This window comes from Camelus dromedarius, chromosome 35 (assembly GCF_036321535.1).
Source record: "Camelus dromedarius isolate mCamDro1 chromosome 35, mCamDro1.pat, whole genome shotgun sequence".
Taxonomy (NCBI): Eukaryota; Metazoa; Chordata; class Mammalia; order Artiodactyla; family Camelidae; genus Camelus; species Camelus dromedarius.
The window spans coordinates 9,583,019-9,599,260 of NC_087470.1; the positions used below are offsets into that span (position 1 = coordinate 9,583,019).

At 40.8% G+C, this 16,242-nt stretch overlaps 1 long non-coding RNA gene across 1 annotated transcript in view; it reads left to right on the forward strand.

Annotated features, from left to right (window-relative positions):
• The window catches only part of LOC135320029 (uncharacterized), a 29,607-nt gene extending 20,250 nt beyond the window's left edge, over nucleotides 1-9,357 (forward strand). The window contains exons 2-4 of the long non-coding RNA XR_010379156.1: nucleotides 189-358; nucleotides 2,839-3,063; nucleotides 9,173-9,357. This is a non-coding gene — a long non-coding RNA (uncharacterized LOC135320029). The remainder of the gene's footprint in view (nucleotides 1-188; nucleotides 359-2,838; nucleotides 3,064-9,172) is intronic.
• The last annotated feature ends 6,885 nt before the right edge of the window (nucleotides 9,358-16,242 follow it).

Consider the following 16,242-nt stretch of genomic DNA (forward strand, 5'->3'; position numbering starts at 1 on the left):
ATACCTTACCTTTTATTTTTCTTATTGTAAAAGATATATTCATTGTAGAGAATTTGGAAAATAAGGATAAACACAATAATAACTTAAAAATTGCCTCTAATATAACTTGGAGATACAGTTGTAAGGTTTGAAATTGAGAATTACAAGTCCTCTCAAGGTGTTCTTTTTCAAATACGTTTTGGTTGCAGAGACCCTCGAATTCCGATATGAATTGTAGCAGCTGCAAGTCAGTTTCTGCAGAGGAGACTCCTGGGATTGTAATCGAGACCACATTGAATATACAGATCGCTCTGGGGAGCACTGCCATTCCAAGAGCGCTGTCTTCTGATCCATGAATGTGCGCGGTGTGTCTGTCCAGGTATTTAGGACTTCTTTAATTTTTTTCAAAAATGCATTGTGTTTACAGAGTATTATTTTCCTTTTTTTCTTTGCCTTTATACCGAGTAAAAGTGTGCAAGTTACCGGGATCAAAAGTGTATTTGAGCCCCGACACGAGTTGCCACCATGTACGCTGCACTCTTTCTTTGCCCTGTGTAAAATCTTGCACAAAATAGGACCTCAGTAACCCTCTCTTGAATGAATGATTATATGATTGTTGGATGATGCTTGAGAGTCCTTGTAATGATGTCTTTTTCCCAGGCTTTCCCTGCTTCTTACTATGCCCTTTCTCTTCATTTCATCCAGGCTGGGTTTCAGCCTGCCTGTGGCATTGATTTTCCCTGTCTGTAGACTCTTCCTTTCACTGGTTCAAGATAATGTTACATGTGGGCTGTGGAAACATGCTAGATGTCAAGAAACAGCAAATCCATTGCATGCTAGTATTTTTAGACTGTGGTATTCTTTTATCGATTGAAATTAAATCAGGCACACACCCTGAGTCCTCCAGTGAGCTCTTTTTGCCTTCCTACCGGTGATACTGATCTGGTTGCTGCCTGTGCCCTTCCCCCAGCCTTGGTTTTGGAATTGTGTTAGTCATCATCACTGGAGCCCTCTCTTTAAAAGATGAAAACCTTTGCTCCTTCTCCCTGGTTGGGGACTTGGATGAGATGAGGTACCAGATAAAGAATGCAGCCCCACATCGTTCTGACCCCTGCTCTTTCCGTTGTACTCTTATTGAAAGAGTACAGTTCAACAGTATAAATATTGATTGTGAGCTAATGAGATAGACAAGACAACCGAAAATTTATTAAATATATTTTCATGCCAGAAACAAATGTATTATACACACAAAAAACACATAAAGCATGGTAGTACTGTGGTTACAAATATGGGTCTGAGATCGAGTCCTGCTCTGGAGTGACCAGTCCTGTGAGATAGAGAACTGGTAGGTAGGCTTAGCCTCTCCCAGGCTTGTTTCCTCTCCTGCAAAGACGGGCTCGCTAGGCGTCCCTCCCCTGTAGAGGTGCTGTGGGGTGTAAACGACGTACGTGGGCAGCACAAGCACAGCAGTTCGTTCCTCTTAAGTGCAGGTTAGCATAGCTTTTGCAGTGATGGCTATACGACCCCCACGTGTAGACTCTCAGTGCGCCAAAGGGATGTCTTGTGGTTTGGATGTGGGATTCTCACTTCTCTAAATACCCAAAAATTTTGTTATTGGGCCTTGCTGATTTGAATCTATTCTTTAGAAAGTACATATTGTAGATATATTTTTCAAGCATGCATGCTTTTTTTTTATTATTTAAAGTTCTACCCTCTCACCTCTTGGTGTGAATTTACATGGAATCCAGGAAACTGTCCTAAGCTACCTGCCTCTTCACTCTTCTCCGTGGTGGTTTTCTTCCCTGACTAGAAGAGGGTTTTGCATAGGAAATTTTCTTTCCCCTTTTCTTGGAGTCTCTCTGTTTGTCTGCCCATCTCTCACTTGTCCATCTCTTCATTTATCTACCCACTCACTCTTCTGACTTGTTCCAAGAAGCATATTAGGCATCTTACAGAAGAACAGATACCAAATAAACAGGTGAGAAAATGGGGCCAAGTACAGACATTGTGTCTAGTTGGCGAGCTTGTGTGAGGTTTGCAGGCGTGAGACATGTAAGACTTATAAGATTGCTGTGACTTATAAGAACGACAGCAAGAGTGTGCCTGAGGCTCCCAGCAGACACAGGGAAACAGGGTTTGTGGGAGATTCTCCCTGGATGTGAAATTAATAAGTGGATGAAGAGAAGCCAAGCCTTTCCAGCTCCTAAGTATTGGGAGAATATTTTGAGTGTCTTCCAAAATCAGAGTATTTCATCTTTTCTTTTGTCAGAGTTCTATGTATAGTTGGTTACATTCTATACATGGAAATTTCTACAAAACTTCTTCCGACGTGACTCCCATGGCTCGGAATGGGGTGGTTCTGCTCATTGACGGGTGTTGGGCAGAAATAGAAAATGACAGCCTCAAAGGAGCCAGGGATTTGTCAGTCATGTTTTGTCAGTGCTGTAGATTTCACAAAATGCTTTCACAGTTCCTCTCCATCTGAGGCGGCAGCGTGCTCTCTTACCAGCATCAGGAGATTAGGGCCACGGGATGGTGCGGGCTGACTGCACTGCCGTCAAGACAGTTGAGGTAGTCACTGCAGGCGTGGTGATTTCACGTAGTGCATTTCATGTTCTTTAATAGAAGGTTTCAACAGGGAGTTAATTGAGTTAATTAACATTTAATAAATATGATGCTTTCTTGTAAAGTCAGTTATAGGCAGAATATAAGCTGTGAAGACTTTAAAAACGGTTTCATTACAGAAATCTCAGTAGGGAAGATACACAGTTTATCTTACTTATGCCTCTCTTTTACAGTAAAAAAGGAACAAGACAGAAAAGTCAGAGGATGATTTCTGTTCTTCCTCTCGGCTTGCAGGTACCCTCACCTCCAGTGGCATCCATCCAGACACCAGCACTGACAATGGCCCTGCTCAGAACTGCCTCCACCCTGAAGACACAAATGACAAATAGAAGGGGGCCACACTCTGCTCCAGCAGGTGTTCTCACTTTGTGGGTCCATATGTAACTGCACGTTGTTATTCAGGATCGCCCGTTCTAAATAGTGTGACGGTGCTGCGGTGTATCCTAGTTATTTGTTTGTGTAAGTACTCGTGTATTTTCTCCAATGCATGGTACTAGACATCTAAAAATGCTTTTTTCAGATGAAAAATAATGTGTATTTAATATAATAAGTCTGAAAAAAGGGGCAAAAGAGGCTATCCTGATTCCACTACTCAGAGACAGTAATTAACACTTTAAAATTTATTTTCTGTTCTTTTCGTCAGTGTGTATCACCTCTGTCATAAAAACCAGTGATCACTCTGTGCCTGTTTACTATGTGGAGACCTCCATTTTCCATTCGGATTATTACATGTTTTTCTGCAATATTCTATCTCCCCTGGCATGATTTTTAATGACCAGTATAGCATTCTGTCTTGTGGAGGCATCGTCCATTTTACTTTGGACTTAAATAAACTTTTAAATTCAAGTATACTTAACTGAAATACTGAAAAGAGAACTGTGGTGGTAACGAAAGGCCCCTATATCCCTTCCCCTTATTTCCTGAGTGTAAAAGCTGTTGACAATGTGGTGTATATATTTCATGACCTTTATGCCTATGATATATATATATATCCATAAATACATACAAATCTACATACATACACATATATGAGAAATCTATGTATATGTGTGTGTATATATGCTTTATTGAAAAATAAGACCATACTATATGTGTTCTGCAGATCGCTTTATTCACTCAGGGGTATATCATAGACGTCCTCCCACTCCAGACTCACCCGGTCCTTTCGGATAGAGTGGAGGGGTCTCCTGATGTGCAGGTGTGGTCTCTTGTGCAAGGACACCTTTGGTGGGAGAGTGCTGTGGACAAGGCCCTGGACCATGCCGAATCGCCGGCACCTTCAGAGCCCACATCTCGCCATGATTTACCGCATCATTTTCTTGATGTTGGACCCTTAAGTTTTCTCCAGTTTCCACTTTCAGAAAGGATGTTTGACTGGCATCCCTCTTATACAAACATACCTGTGATCTTGTATGAGTATTCCTTTAGTTAAGGCTTCTGGAAATTTAGTCCCTGGATGTGACATTTACATTCATCACAGGCTCCTTTCAAGTGACTCTAGAAATTGCTTCTCCAGTGGGGAATGAAAAGCTGTAGAATAACTTATGTAACCAATTCTCTATCGCTGGATATGATTTCACATCAGCTTTTCATCCCACCATTTTAAACAGTGCTGTGTAAATTCTCTGATGAGTACATCTTTTTGAACTGATTTTTTTCTAAATGAAACGATTCCTAGAAGTTGAGTTGAGTCTTTGTGTACACACGTTTTTCAGAGTTTACATATCCATTGACATGTCATCCTCCAAAAAGTCGCTCACAGTTTGTTCTTTCACAGATGGACACTAGCTAGAATATCTTTTATAAATATTTGCCAATATGATGGGCAAAAGTGCTTTTTCATTGTTTTAGTTTGCATTTGATGACCAGTGAGGTATTGAACATTTTTAACTCATTAGCCATCTGACTTTTTAAAAGTGAATGATCCCTTTTATCCTTTGCACACATTTAATTGATGGAGCTTCTTGTTGCTTTGTGACAGCTCTTTGTATGTTATGAACATTAACCACTTGTCTTCATCAACGTGTACCACAGAGATTTTTCTTGTCATTTCTTGCCTTTCATTTTGTTCAGTAGTTTTTTTTTTTTATTTTCGATGTGGCCAAAAATATTCTTAAGTTTGTAAATGTCTTCCTTTTGGGTTTTATCTTTGGTAGTATCCTTAGAAATACTTTCTTATAATGATATAAATCTCTTCTGTAAGTTTTTTTAATCTCTAAGATGGAGATGATAATAGTACTTGTTATAGTGAGGAGAAGTTGAATTAATATGAGCAAAGGGTTGCATTTGTTGTTATTAGTATTTTAATATTTACATCACTCTCTCTAATTTTTCTTGTGGCCATTAGCACAGGAATAGAATTTGTTCTTTCCAGATGATTCTCTGATTGTCCCGGGACAATTATTGAATTCATAATTTGCTATTTGATTTGAAATCCCACCTGTACAAAATACTTATGCACACTAGAGTCTCTTTTTGAGCTCATGGTTTATTTCTGTCTATTTTACTTTCTTACTCAAGCGCTATATCTTACATATTGTAAAAATTTATTTAATATCTGAAAGTGTGATTTTTTTTTATTCTTTTTCTATCCCAAATTTTCTTGGCTAGTATTATGACTTTATTATTCCTGAAGAATTCTAAAATACTTTGTTGTATTTAAAAATAACAGATAAGGGTTTTCATGGGATTTTTTAGTAAGTTTTGAATTATCTTTAGGAGAACTTACATCTTTACAAAACTGCTTTCCTCCATGCAATATGTTGATGTCTCTACATTCACACCTCTTACTTTACTCCTCAGTACAGTCCAGTAGTTTTCTCCATGTAGAACAGGGGCTTTAATTTTGAGTTTATTCCAGATTATTGTTGATGTCTTTGTTAATTTTGTAAGTGAGAATTTTTGCTATTATATTTTTTAACTGTTAAAACTGACACCTAGGAAGGCAGATTCGGTTTGTTAATACTCACTTTGTAACTTGTCATTTAAAATTGTAAGTATTAAGTGCTTGTTCCAGAATCCTTTCTTTTCTGTTTTTCAAAATTTGTTTCCAAGATTATCAAACTGGTCATAGCTAAGTAGTATAGGTGGGGAGACAGATGGAGAGAGGTAGTGTGGCTCATGTACAAACTCTGAGCAGTTTCATGGATGCCTTTAGGCTGGAGAAGCTGCAGAAGAGCCCAGGATAGACAGGGGTGGCTGTGTATGCACTTGAAAGCCAGCTTTCCTGCCTTTATGGTGAAGCCTGCTGGTCGTGGCAGGTAGATGAACAAGGTCCGAAGGTCATGGGCTGCACAAGCGCTGTGTCTGTGAGAACTGGAGACCATCGCTATGGGAAATCCTTGGTGCCAGGAACACTGCAGGGGAGCTGGGGAGCCTGTGTGTTAAGGATTTTCCAGGCCTGGGAGTGGGAAGATCAGACTCTGCATTCAGAACTGAGTTTGAATTCATCCTCTCTTGTTTACTGGTCCTCTGACTTTTGTCAACTTATATACCCTCTTTGAACACCTGTTTTCTTGTCTCTCAAAACAGGAGAATTACGGCCTGCTGCTAGAGTGTTTGATCAGGGTAAATGATTTGTGTCTATAAGATGCCACATACAATCAGAATCTCAGTAAGAAATGGGCTGTCACCTCATCTTCTGCAACTCAGTGCATGACAAGACATGGGGGAAAGCCAGTCCCTAATTTGTGTATGATGTAATTAAGAACAAAATTAATGTCTTGCCTTTCCCTAGCAGTATTCGTGCTCCTTTGCTTCATTTACTTCTTTCCTCTTTTCCTTTCCCCTTTCCCCTCCTCCACCAAAAGACCCTGAGACTCTCTCAGAACACTAGATTCAAATTAATTTAAAGGTTGTCTCATCCTCATGAAATGACAGTAAGATAAAAAAATCTGTAAATATCCCAGATTTCATTGTATTTGAATTACACACACACACACACACACACACACACATACGCGTGCACACACACACACAATCAAGCTACCTCCCACTTGCTGAGGGAGAAGGAACACTTTTTCTGTGTTTTCATTCACTGAGCGTGAGAACAAAGTCTCTTATGCAGACTTTCACCCGGCTTCTGGCATGGTGTTTTTAATTGGATTTCTGCTTTGTTGCCATAGAAATATTCTCCTAATAGAAGAGAGGAAGTGGAGATATAGACATTCTGCTGAGATATACGTTTCATCATATTTGAGTTGGAAAGTACTTAAGAGCATAGAGATGTAACTTTTTATTGGTGAGAATCCATGATGTTGTAACTTGGACAAGAACCTGTGTCTTCTGCCATCGTGTCCACGCGGGCGAAGAGGCAACTGGGCAGGGGATGGCAGGGATCCTTCTTGCTTGAGTTCCAGGCTCTTGTTAGTTTTCATTGCTCACCTGCCTTTAGTTTATGTCCATGTGGCCTCTCATAGGAAGGTCACTCTGTCCTGGTAGACTGAGTTTCTAATCAGCAAAAAGCTCTGGATCCACTCATATTTCCCAGAGTTTTTCTGCTGACCTGCTGACACTTTATATAAATGAGACCTAAGAAACTACTGAATATAAAATCTTTATTGATATCACTTGACCTCGAGTTCCATAGGTATTGGGTGCTGTCTCAGGCTATCTAAGGCTAGATCTGTACATAGATATGGTGATAGGCTGTGCTGCTGATCCCTCCACAGTCAAATGTGATTTCCACCTAGTTTTTAGAAACGGGCAGATGAGTTCAAATCTTGCGTTTACCAGTTATTAGCTTTGTGACCTTGGGGAAGAAACTGTACTTTTTTGTGTCCAATTTTCTTTGTCTGTAAGTAAGTTCAGTAATTATTTTAAGGTTTTTTTTTATAGAATTGAATGAGCTAATTCCCTCATTTATACCTAAAATACTGATCGCGTGGTTCTATGTTGGTGCCTTGGTAGTTGATTACTAAGGACTCGGCAGTGAGATTGTGGGTGGTGGACCCCTGGATCATAGAGCTTATATTCCAGGATATGCTTGTAAAAGACTGGATGTGCAGTGGATTTTTAGTAAATATCCATAGCTTTCCTTATCCACATTGATTGTTTATATATCTTTACACTAATACATGAACAATTTTTATTGCAGTTTATATATCTTTTTAGTATTTAAAATACACATCTGTAAGAAAAATAGATGAAATAAATAGATTTGACTTCTATTTTCTTTTCAATAAGCAAAACAAATAAAATAGAAAAGAAAAAAGTTTTGAAGGTGTAGAAATAATTTTATTTCCGTTGAATCAATTCCCTCTGTTAGGTGTTTTGTTTGTGTTGTTAAACACCATATAAAATTGATAGGTTGTGACATACTGGAAATGAGGAAACAGTGGAGACATACTACCTCCAATGAAGTCATTTTGTTACCACGTCCCAACTAGTTCTGCTTGCTGAATTACAGGCCAGTAAATCGGGAGATGAGGTGTTAGAGCAAGGAATAGTGACCTTATTTGAAAACATGGCAAACCCAGAAAATGGCATACTGATATCCTGGAGAACCCTCTTCCCCAAGTCAGAATTCAGTCTCCTTTTATACTAAAAAGGGGCGGGGGTGTGGTTGGTTGTTGCAAACTTCTTGCTGTATGAATTGTTTTCCTTGGAATCCTTTGTTCTTGCAGCTGTCCATGTGGGTCAAATAATGGTGACCCTTTAAAACCTCCAAAAAAAAAAAAACCAGGTTATTTTCTATTTTGCAACTTGCCATCTCTATATAAGTGTAGAAGAGCTAAAATCCTTAAAGATCAGAGCCCGCAGAATAGGCCCTCCTGCATATTTCAGGATAAAGGCAACTTTCTTTTACAAAAGGTGCAGAGATAGCAAGTCTGAGCCTAGAAAACAGGGCACAGGTTTAAAGCCAAAGGAACACATCTAACATGAAGTCAAATTAGTTCTTTTCTATTACAATTCCTTTTTCCACCTCATAAATAATTTTAGTAAGAAACATGAACAATTTTTAATTTTTGCTTCTTAATAACGGATAAATGAGCCAACTACATTTTTGTGAGCAGGGATGCTGTGCGTGCCTTGTGGTCACAGCAAACTCTTGTTGGGGGTGGTCAACCCTGCAACATGTCTGATGCCCTGTGAGTGTTGGTGAGGGTCTCCCTAACCTGGGGCTCTCTTCAAGAACGAGCATATGGGCATTGACCTCTGGAGACCACTTTTTCAGCTGCAGGAAATTTTTTCAGATACTGTGATTGAAAAATCACTCCAGCTGGGGATAAGTAGGGAATAAAGGAAGAGGAAAAGGGCTTGGAGTAAAGTAGAAGAGAAGGACAGAAGATCAGGGAGCCTGGGGGCTTGGCAGCGCGGCCTCGGGAGAGAGAGGAGCAGAGGTGGGGAGGTGCCCGGCTCCAGAAACAGCTCCTGCACCTGTCCGTGCGCCCAAGCCACACAGCATTTATTTGACCCAGGACACTATCCTGTCTGGATGTCACCCTGGGCAGAACCTTGAGAATAGAAGGTAAGTCGTCGGAAGCTCTCACCTAGGGGACACTGAAGGCATTGGTCAAGTCCGTACTGCCTTTTCTAGTCATGTGTCTTCACTTGCCCTTTACCTCAGGATCTGAGAAGCAGGAGCAAGGAACTCAGGGAGAGATCCAGGAAGATATCTGACAGTGTTAAGAGACGACAGTCACAGCGACATGGGGAGCGAAGACACTTGCAGCAAATTAAAATAACCTCACAACTATTGCATAAGAGCTGCAGGTGTGAGAGAGCCTAAGCCTGTCTCAGAGTGCAGGGGACAAGCGAAATGAAATGGTAAAATTTCCACTCCCAATTGAAATTTTATTAAATAGCCTGCTCCTGTTAATTGTATCAATTGATTATCTGTAGGTGTATTTCTTTGAGCGTTTATAGGTTTAAACATCCCCACCAGCCCCTCTTGCCCCCATCGGGGATGGGCTTTCTCAAGCACAGTGCCCCTCCTGCTTGGGTGGGACATGCTGCGGGTACTCACCTGGGGCCGGGATGCTGCAGGGCACTGAGTCCCAGAGGCACGGCCTGGGAGGCATGACAGGAAAATCTCTGCTATTGACTGAGGGCCTCCTTTTCCCCCTGCAGTGTAAGAATGCCGATGACTCAGTTAGAAGCATGCATCCAAGCTGTCAGTGTCCTTGCCATCCAGAAGCGGAGCCTGGAAGCTTCCGAATTTCTCCAGAATGCGGTTTACGTTCACATTCGATAGGTGAGTGTATGTCATTTTACAAGTGGAGGAATTACTGCCGTTTCCCTGGAACTTACACACCACAAGTCCATCTGATTTTCCTGTGCTAGGATTCAGTACGGCCTGCTAAAAATTCTGGAGTCAGATCTTGAAACCCTGATGAAGAGGATTATTTATTTTATTTCTTTATATGATAGTATTTTACTTTCAAAATTCAGAGTTTTCTGTTCATTGAGGAATTTTGTCGGGGGTTGGAGAAACAACTTTGCTCTTACCATCTTTGTGACCTGTTGCTATATGCCTCTCACATGCCTTCTGTCACTTGTGAGGCAGTTCCACTTGTGACCCTGTCCGGGTTATTCATGTTATACAACATAAAGTCTGTAAAATAAAAGTCCCTTTTACTCCGAAGACATTCCACAAGTACTACTTAAATCTGGGTGTGGTTTTTAGAAACACAATCATTAGAACATGTACTTGCAGGTTGCTAGTGCAAAATCCCCAAATCAATAGTCTAGCTCAACATCTAAAATCTTTGTAATCTACATTGGATTTCTATGGGTAAGTGAAGCAGTTTGCTAAGAACACAAGACCAGGTTTACAATAAAGGCTGCTGTAGCTCAGCAAGTCCTCCCAAGCTGAAGCTCTGCCAGAGGGCGTGCCCAAGGGGAGAGGGCGTGTCCTGCCCACCCTGAGCTGACAGTTTGATGGCAAAGACCTTCACCAGGTGAAGAGCTGGGAGTTTCTTCTAAGGACAGTGGGTTTGAAAAGAGTCCTAAAAGCGCAGGAGTGACACAATCCCATTTGTCTCAAGTAGGGGAGAGTGGCTGTAGGGCCACTTGGGAGACTCGTGAGTCCAGGTGGGCAGTGTTGGTGGCTTCCACTTGATCAGTGGGATGGTCAGTGGGTAAAAGCGAAGAGATTGAATACATGTTTAGATGGTAAAAAGGAAAGGATGAATGATGTCTGTGAAGGTAGGATGGAGTATGGCCCAGGTTTCTGGGTGGATTCATGAGGCAAATGATAGTCCTGCTGTGCTGTGATGAGGGAAATCTGCAGAGGGAGTTCTGGGGAAAATCTGATGAGTTCAGCTGTGGGTAAAGTGAAAGGCTGTTAGATGTGTGGTCTGGGAGCTCGGGTGAGAGCCAGTAGTGAGTAGGGTGAGGGGAGAGAGACTTTCAAATCATTTTGTCTTGTGAACATACAAATAAGTGTGAGCAATGACACACTTAACACCTCTATATTCTGGATTTAAAGCCCTGTAACATTTTGCTATATTGACTGCAGAGGTTCCTAAATTTTTTTAATAGAAATAAAATAAATAGAAACAAAATAGTGGATTTAATGAACATCTTAGAGTTGATGTGTGTCCTTGTATATATTTTGATACCTCATCTGTTTATAACTATAATTTATAAGAAGTTAACTTGCTTAGCATAAGAGTTAAACAGAGGGACGTGAAACACACTGTTGGGGGTTGAAGCTGATCACCTTGGGCAAACTATGTCGCCTCTCTGTGCCTTAGTTGCATCTTCTGTGACTGCCCCCGGGCCCCTCGTCACAGCTGATTTCCTAGACTAGATGTTGGGAGGGAGGCTGCTGAAGGGAGTAAGAAGTGGCAACTGCTAGGGACACTGAAGAGAGAGACAAAAGCAGATTAAAGCCGATAAACTGAGAGCAAATACCCTCAAAAGAGAAAGAATCCCACAGTGTTTTGAGCCACTTAGCGTAAGGAAAACAAAATCACGTGGACCCAATTCTCTTGAGAATGTGAGTATTGTGGGTAGGAGGGTGTCATCAGAAAACAGTTGAGAAAAGGCCTTTTGGTTTCCCTTGATGTTTCCAGTAACGATGGGGAGCAGAAGCTAAAACCCACCGCTTCACAGTGGAAGCTGCTGTTTTGTGCATAACTGACCAAAGGTTGGAAAGCAGTCATCAGTGGTGCTGGCAATTGAAGAGACTTCTGGATTGGGTGGGGCACTTGCTGCGACTTCCAGGTGAGCTGCTGCCTGGGGGCTGTGAGACGGGCAGTAGGTTTGCAGGGTGACCTGGGCATAATCCCTGGCTTGGGGCTGCTGGTCTGATTAGCAGACCTGGGCACCCGCAGTCCTAATGGGGCAGCTAGGGGTGTGGCCTGGGACATCTGCCGTGCTGAGTGCGAGAAGAGGGCTACCCTGAGGGGGTGTCCCTGCGGAGAGTGGAAACGTCCTCCTGCAGTGGAGGAAGAGCCTCTGAGCAGGGGGCCGGATGCACAGGCAAGACCAGCCTGAGCACGGAGGGTTTGGGAAGCCGGAATTCATACAGTGGCCCGAGCAGCCTTGTTCCTGAGAGACTGGAGGGAAAAGATGCTGAAAACGCAGGCTAGGTTCCGACACTCTGGTGGGTTATGAGGGACACGAAAGGACTGGTCCGTCAGGCATGAGGCAACCTTGTGGCAGTCCCAGCTGGGGTGTCACGCCAGAGGGAGGAGCAGAGTTATAGACTTTGCCACTTATTAGCTGTGTGACTTTGAGCAATATCACCCCACCTGTCTCTATATATAATATTCATCTGTAAAGTGACAGGGTGACAAGCTCGTGTCATCAGAAGGCTTAGTTTAGCTCTGATCCTCTGTGTCCAGTCCTGTCAGTGCTGCCCTGCAAGGTTCTGCAGTGGCTGCTTTTACCCTGAGATGGGAGGGCGTAGATGGGCATTGTAGCACCCGAGGGCAGGAAGGGGTTGTTTTAATAGCAGACATGTTGCCGCATGCAGCAGCAGACCTGCAGGCAGTTTTGTTGATGGTCGTGGAGAGAACTTTGGAGGCCTTAGCGTTGTCTTAAGACTTGTTTTCACTTGGCGAACAGATTTGCCTTTGCAGATTAATGTTGAAGATTTGGGCTTCTGGCAAAACTTTTTTAGAGATGGGTATATACGTAATATATCATATAAAATAAAATGATTTTCTTAAAGTGTGGGACTTTGCAGCTGTTTGGCCTGGTCTCCACGGAGGATATTAGGGGTCAGCAGAGCGTGCGGGAGGGCAGGCAACCCGCAGTGCTTTTGCTGGCTATTCTCCCCAGTAGGGCAGTCTGCTGAGTTGACTCTTCTCTGAGTTTGGTTGCCAGATGAGCAGACAGCAAAGTAATGATTTCTGGTGGGATTGTATAATGACAGGAAGAAAGAGGTACCAGTAGTTTTTCCGGACTAGAACACGCTTTTGGTTCCTGATCCAGTGTGTTCCATTACAGAAGTGATGAGTTGTGTCTATTCTGGGACTTGATTGAAATAAACGTTCAGCCTAAAATTAAGAGTTGTGTTTCATTTGGCGGGAGGACTCGAGCAAGGATGACAGCATCAGATCACTCTGAGGGACTGATCCAAAGGGGTAGGGTAGGAGCTAGGATATATAGGAGCTTTACAACAAAGACCAGGTAGTTGGAACAATAAAATATTGCTTGTTATCTAAAGAAAGCCAGGTATCACAAGTTCAAGTATTTAGTGGTTTTCTATGTATGGGAGGAAGCAAACATTTGGGTCATTGAATTCATACTTTAAAAAGCACCTAGCTATCTAGGGCCAGTATCCTGTCATTTCTTATTCTGAGTCCGCTTAGAGGGCACCACTGTGAGTGGCTGAGAGGCTGGGTTGCAGGCATTTACTCGGTGGGGTTTGGCAGCAGCCGCTGATGTCTTGGTTTCAGCATTCTTTGTTTACTGACATGGTTGCAGTATTTTCTTTCACACTGTAGTATTTTCATTCACAGTGCTCCCCCTTGGTCCTAAATTCGACCAATATTTTGAGAGACAGTTCATGACCAATTTTGTCCCACGGTGCTAGGATTGCTCATTCCTAGTTCAGTTGAAGAATCTTCTGATCTGCCATTCAAGGTGTTAGTTTTTTTATCAGGCCTTGTTGATACTAAAAGTTCTCTGGATCACCTCTCTTACTAGTCTATTATGATCCAGGAAATGTTTACCCATCGTTGTGCATTCCCATACCTAGAATCACACTATTACAATTATTTTACGCAGAGTTATAAATTTTATCTATTCCTTCAAGATGTTTAGCCATCATCAATCTTGTAGGCCTCGTTACACATTGAGAAATGTAACAGACAACAATTTTATTATATAGACAGGATATAAGTAATTCAGCTAGTAACGTTAATAAAGTCATGAGTAAGAATTTAATAGTCGAGAAGTTATAGTTTTTGGTTAAAATTTTCCTTGTGTTTCTGATTGAGTTTGAGTGATCTTATGAGAAATTTCATATTTATGGTCAGGGTCAGAGCAGGTATTAATTGGCCAGGTGAGGTCTCCCACCTTGCAAGATCAACAGTGGCCTAAACAGAACTATAATTTCTTTTTTGAATAACGTTCCTGAGGGCTATCTAGTTTGTGCCTTGGAGTAGGGAAACCCACCAAGGTAACACAGAAGTACTAGACATAGGTAATTTACCATAAAGTTAACAATTGGAGTACTTCAGAATCAAAGGTAGCAGAAATTATCAAAATAATTGGCATACAGGCCTTGTTCGGTGTCTTGGGTCAGCTGTCTTACCTCAGATGTCGTCTTCTTCTTATCCTGGCCTGGGTAGATTTTTCTTTATTTGGGCATTGTTTTAAAGTGAGCGGTGCTCTATAGGCCAGTGCACTTCAGGGGATGTTTCTGATAGGAAATGAATCCGAAAGTCCGTTTCCTTCAGCTTTGGTATGTACGGTCTAGTTAAGAGTACCTGATAAAGGGTCCTTCCACTCAGGTTGGAGTCAGTTCTTTAAGTCATGCCTGTTCCAGTATGTATAATGCCCTGGCTGCAGGTCATGGGGCATTGGAACTTTACCCAAGGATAGATTACTGAGCTTCAGAAACAAACCTAGAGTATTCTTTTCATAATTCAATTAAACTTTACAGCAATGTGACATAACAGCAAGGAATGATCTAGGAAATGTCTTAGTAAATATAGACCTCAATTAACAAAACTAGAATTTAATATCCACTAAAATATAATCTTTTTTCTCTCTAAAGTTACCCTCATTTTTCTCAAATATAGCCAAATCAAGATTAATTTGTTTACAAATTAAGTCTGATTATTTGATCATATAGGCTTTTTTAAATTGGCTGTGTTGGAACTTTTAATAAAGATTCTCAGGATAGAATGTTAATAAGGTTTTCTAAGGCCAGGAAAGCCACATCAAGGGCTTGTCATCGGTTTCTGCCTTACAGATTTAGGTAAATTCTTTTCTCTTTAAAATCCTTAAAATACCTTGAGATTTCTATATCTGTTAGGAGATGATCTTCCTCATTTGTCTGATAGAGCCACTGGGACCTAAGAGATTTTAGTCTCTTGAGGGATCAGATAGAGTGAAAAGATAACTGTTCCAAGTCTGCTTTCATAGGTAAAATTTATTAAATTTCTGTGAATCTTAACTAGTTAAGGAGAAGAGTTTCTTTATGTCTGGGAAACAGGTTAAAAGCCAGTAGTATTTCAGACAAAATCAAAAAGTATTACCATATTCACCAGTTTACTCAGTCCTATGTAACTAATTTTTTAATCAGTTTTCATTAGACATTTAAAATTTCTTATCGAGTTTAGTTCAGTGCTATAGTTTGAAATTTATTAGAAACCAGTAAATCTCCTTGAAGAGAAAGCATTTTGCAAAATCATTAGAAGAAAAGAATTAACTGTCTATAAATGACAAAATATTTAAAAGCATGGTTAAACACCGTTACACTATAATCCATAAAAAAACCTGGTCACTATAACCAGAAATATGACTGGTAACATTTTAGATATGCCAGAATTTTAGGGAGTCCATAGAATTTCTAGAGTATCTATATTAATAATGTTTTCTCATACAATATAACCTTAGAAGATTTATTATTCATTTGGCAATACCATGTATTTAACATGCCAAATAAATTTACTAGTTTAAAATCTCTCTTTGGGATGTTTCAGGGGCCCTCTGTAGCATCCCAAACTTAACTGGAGATTAAAAGAACTTTAATAAAAATTGATATTTGGGGAGCTTGTTAAAAGGTTTCAGAACACTTGGTCACGTAAACATATAGATCACTGTAAAGTAGTACTTACTCATTAAGAAAATACGTCAAAGGTAAAGGCAGAACAGATCAGGTAAGTGGTATAAGAAACTACAATTTGTTACTGAAGGTGGATTAACATTTCAAGACAATTTTATCCTCTTAACAGAGATATAACCAAATCTATTCTTGTACCAGTTTACGTCTAAGATTCATTTACTTTGCCCAAGTTTATTCTAAACTTAGCCAATTCCGACCATGTACAAATCCCTTTCTTCAGGGTTCCTCTTCCACAAGCCTTCCACAGATTTCTATTCTCATATTAGTTTGTTCCTAATTTTCTGTTCCATTCAGAAGTAACCAGCTTCAGGAGAAAGTCACTATTTTTCATTAACAAAATATAATTCCATTCTTATATCTTCCTTTACACATTTATCTTACTTTCC